The sequence below is a fragment of the Pollicipes pollicipes genome, unplaced genomic scaffold (assembly GCF_011947565.3).
Source record: "Pollicipes pollicipes isolate AB1234 unplaced genomic scaffold, Ppol_2.1 Scaffold_3087;HRSCAF=3621_pilon_pilon_pilon, whole genome shotgun sequence".
Classification (NCBI taxonomy): Eukaryota; Metazoa; Arthropoda; class Thecostraca; order Pollicipedomorpha; family Pollicipedidae; genus Pollicipes; species Pollicipes pollicipes.
Genome location: NW_023596225.1, coordinates 11,945,666 through 11,950,687, shown reverse-complemented (window position 1 = coordinate 11,950,687; position 5,022 = coordinate 11,945,666). Strand labels below are relative to the sequence as shown.

General features: G+C 47.5%; 1 pseudogene; it reads right to left on the bottom strand.

The window, feature by feature from the left end:
* Positions 1–1,761: 1,761 nt before the first annotated feature.
* LOC119089377 (methyl farnesoate epoxidase-like) overlaps positions 1,762–5,022 on the bottom strand; it is a 6,833-nt pseudogene continuing 3,572 nt past the window's right edge.

The window sequence follows — 5,022 nt, the reverse complement described above, 5'->3', positions numbered from 1 at the left end:
CTGAACGACCCGAGTCCATTCCTGTTGGTTTATACCCTGTCCACGTTAAATTTTTACCGAGAGGTGTTTGACGCAGGCTTCTCGCTTTTCTGTTTACCGTTGCAGATATGGTGTAGGCGGTGAGCAAGCCATGACGGTTTCTGGCTTCAGTGGGGAATGACATTTGAGGGTTCTTTATTTGTCGGTGCTTCAATGTACTTTGCTTTCTCTGTCTACCGTCCCGTTTCAAACCTTAACCCTTGCCCTATGAGAGCTTTATCGGCTTTGCCCCCCACTAAGGGTGAGGCTCAGGATCCCCGACCTGAAGACCTAAGGCTTTAAGCAAGTTAGCACCAGGGGAAAAACAGCACTGGAAAAGTCTTGTCAAACCATATCAAACAGGTGTTCCTTAAAAGCAGTGATTGTGACATTTGACAGGTCAATCAGATCATAATGGTCGAATTAACGCTTCATAGATCCCTTTTATCTATGGGCACCAACGAACATTGAAGCATTTGAATTATCACATGCAATATCAGGTCAAGGGAATTATCATATGCAACACCAGGTCGGAGGAGTTATCACATGTGATATCTGGCCAAAGGAATGAAGGCCATCGTTCCATTGGCCGGCCTGGCGATAAAGCTAGATAAGTAGCATCAATGGGAAAATCGCGTTAGAATGGCCCGCCAGCGCTGCAAAACCTGTGCCATTAAGTATTAGGTCATATATTGGGAGGATTAACGCTTGTCACGAAAGCCAAAGCATGATTTAGCTTAGCCCTATATCACTTTGCCTTACGAAAACCGTCAGTGCGACATAAATGCATTTCTAAATGATGCTGATCAAAAAGGCGGTCAAGACATCTTCTTCAAAACAAATCCCCCTCGAGAAATTAGCGTCGCTGGTCAGTTCTGATCACAATGCCACCAACATGACCCGACAAAGAGGTCATAGATATTTAATATTCTGATATTTCGGGTTTTAATCACACGTGTGTCAATGGCGCGAACTCAGCTACTGAAGACTCAGCACCGTGCCCAATACCGTTTGGAAGCTATTATAAAACCTTATTTGTGCCTCTGAAACCACCCTCTGCCTACAAGGCGGAGGCTGGGAACTTATAAAAACGGCACCCTGTCTCAATTAGGCCGAGAAAAGCAACGCACAAGTATCACAAAACGAAAGGTAGGCGTCACAGGGCAGCCGTCAGCATTACAAATCCGTCTGAGTTGGAATAAGTCATTTAGGAGCGATGTTGGATTGCTGCGTTAGTATTAAGCGCCAGATGCTTCGTAATTGTTAACAATTTGCAGTTCACGCAACATCGCCTGCATTCATTAATGTGCCCAGCCAAAAACGACTAGCACGACAGGGAGCTATCAGTATGATCACTATAACAATTCAGACAGTCTCTTGTCCCTGAATCTGTGTACGCCGGCGGGAGTAGGCCTGAATGGAATAGCCATACTAATAACGCCACCGCTCTCGACGGACTGAATACTGCAGTGCGTGTGAACCCCAAACTGTCCTTTTCAGGGATGGGGACCCGATGCATTTACAATAGACGTCTTGCTTGGGCGCTTCACTTATCGATATTGTCATTGGTTTCGACGAAGCTGAACAAGCATTAAGCACGTGTAATAAGAGTAAACACAGGCTAAAGCCACCAATGTCATGGTTAGTGACATAGGACATGTATATATATATATATATATATATATATATATATATATGTATATGTATACACATATATATGAGATACATACATGCCCATGGGAGTTACAATTGCCATGGACATGAACAAAACTGTGATATAGACATAGCGCCGGTAGATTGCAAACGTTCTCCAAGGGCATGGGCTTGTAATAGTTATACAGTGTCCAACGTCAACAGCTAGTCACGGAGCTCATATGTTACGGAGAACTGCCGGGGCGGCTGAACGAAGAGGAGGCTGGACTCTAAGGAGAGGCGCTGGTCTGGAGCGGCGCTGAAGCGGAAGCGCTGCAGCAGGCACGTCAACAGCATGAACGTCTCAGTGCGTGCCAGTGTCTCGCCCAGGCAGAGCCTCTTCCCGATGCCGAACGGGATGAGCCGCTCGTCGCGTCGCACGCTGCCGTCCGGCTGCAGGAAGCGTTCCGGCCGGAAGGCCAGCGGATCGCCCCAGTAATCCGGGTCCATGAACACGCAGTGCAAGTGCAGCACGAGCGTGGTGTTCTTGGGGATGGTGTATCCGTGGAAAGTAGCGTCGCTCAGCGCGCTGTGCGGAGCCGCTAGCGGCGCGACCGGCGCCCTGCGCGACACCTCCATCATAGTGGCCTCGGTGAAGGGCAGGCGAGCGCGATCGGCGCTCGTCGGGGCCGCACGGCCCAGCACGGTGTCGATCTCTCGCTGCACTCGCTCCTGCACCTGCGGGTTCCTGACCAGCAGGAGCAGCGCCCAGCTGAGCCAGTTGGCCGTCGTGTCCATGCCGGCGATGAGGAAGTCCATGCTGATGATTGTCAGGTTCTGCTCCGTGAACTGGCGCGCCTCGGCGTCAGGAGACTCCATTTCCAGCAGGAAGAGATCGATGAAGTCACGCGGGCTGGAGCGGTTCAGCGTCCGTTTGTGCTCGCGGATCAGCTCCGCGAGCATGTCAGTCGTGGTGTCGCGGTGGCGGATCAGTGACGCGTAACTGCTCCACTCGGGAAGGAGGTTGACGCAGCCACGGCGCAAAGTTCAGCGGGTTCGTCGGGGCCCAATGGTTTCAAGAATTCTCTGACGGTCGCAGCGTGACGCTGAGCTTTTTCGTCGCTGCGGTCGAGCCGTGTGCCAGCCACCCAACCGCCAGATAATGTTCAGTACCGTTAGGTTGAAGTGGCCGACCACTTCCATCGGGGAGCCGCTCTTCCCAGCCATTTCGTTTGCCAGCTGTTCAAACTCTTCCAGGATAATCGACTCCATCGAGGTCTTTCCGAGACCCAGATCCCCTCAGGTGTTGCAGGGCGAAGCGGCGATGCTCCCTCCAGCTGGGTCCCTCGCTAAAAAATAGGCCCAGCTTTTGTTGGTAACTTCGCACCAGCAGCGGGAAGGACTGTGGCCTCCCAGCAAACTCTTGCCTTTTGCAGACTTCTTTAATGTCGTCAAATTGCAAGGTGCACTTCTTTGTCACCGGTAGGGTGCACGAATGCGAAAATGTCGCCGACTTTTGACGGCTTGCTTTAACCACGGATGGAAAAGTTTCCCTTTATGGCCTCTATTATTGTCCATAAGTTTCCGAAAATCAGGAACGTTGGAGGACCTGAAAACAGAATTACATCGTCATTACAGCCATTCTACTATATGCAAGTGAGCAAGACAGTGAAAGGGAACTCAACAGGTGAACCATCTGATTGCCGGCATACATGTAAGGCTTTGTCGGGCTTGTTGGTATCAACGACGGCCATCACATGTGGAGGCAGCGTATTCGCCAGAACAAGCGGTGCCGGCACAACTGCCCGGGGCCGGAGTCCGGGCGTCGCTCCTGTGGGCGCCGCCTTAACCCCCGACCTTGACCACCAACAACTAGCCGCAGTGACATTGTCCGCTTTTTTCGGATGATAGGTTGTATCCGCAAGTAACGTCCAATGCGCCGCATGATAAACTTTGTGTGGAAAAGAGAGATGAGATTTGATCCCAAAAGCAAAATTTTCTCTAAAATCACAAGAATCTGGGATATACCCGTTTTGCCTTTTTAACTTCGGCTGTAAGGCAATAAACCAAGCTGTTCTTCACATGCCAGGACCACTGATTATCACTCGTATTGCTTGCGCCAAGGCTAGAACATCGCGGTGCCATAGTGGTGTAAAATAAAATTTCTGGTCAAAAGAAAGGATAAATGAATGAGGGGAAAACATGCTACAGCTCCCCAGTTGTGTTGAGTCTGGTTAAGGTTATGTGGCATTCACATTTTGTGTCAGAAGCTTTGAAGAGTAGTTTGTAATATGCTGCATGTGGAAATGAAATACTGGTCTGCGTATTGGCCTGAATAAAGATGTTTGCTGTGAAACGGATATTATGCGAAAAACGCGCGCTGTGGTAAAAAATGTTTTCAAATATACCTGCTATGCTTGTTAAATGTACGCAATCACCCTTGAAAAGCTGACAAAAGCTCCTGCCCTATTCAGTTAGGCGCACAAAGCTAAATACCTATGTGGGAAACCTATGTTATAAAACCGCGTCACTTCTGTTTGAGAAATGGGAAATCAGCTAGTCAAATGAAGAGGACAAATACAACATCGTACAGTAACACCTGCTGAATAGTAATGCTTAAATGGGTTACTACTGATTCTCTAAAGCTGTGAAGATATAATTGACCGTGGCAATGGCCCCAACAATGGCGAGTAACAGCTTGCCAGCGCTATCAATGATGTTACTTCATGTTAACAGCATGTTAACATCAGAGAGCCTGTCTGTCCCTTGTGCTTGTCTAGTTACGTCCTCAGATTTTGCGAGTGAGCAGCATTGCTGGTACCGCTCGCCAAAATGTCAGGTGAGACCAAAGTGTGTTGTCGGGCAAATGACAAGTTACAAACTACAAGTGTGGAAGTTACAAACGAAGCCTTCGATCAGTATATATACATATACATATATATATATATATATATGTATATATATATATGCATATATACATATATATATATATATATATATATATATATATATATATATATATATATATATATATATATATATATATATATATATATATATATATATATATATATATGCAAATATTCGTCACCGAGGTGCTTTCTTAGGTAAGCCAAGTCTTAAATGGACAAATAACGTTGACCTAAGGTTGGGTATAAATGTGAGACCAAGCTCAAAACCAATCTGTTTTATTACTCTGGCGCTTGCTGTATGGATAGTTGCTGGCGCTCATTTCGAATTTATTGATAGCAGGAACTGCGTTGCGCATCTGCTATGGACTTTTTGGAGGTCAGTTGGAGTGTCTCTAGCTTCCTTAGTTCCCGAGATCTCAAAAGGGGAGCAAAGTGACCCACTCCCTCCCTCCGAAGGGTA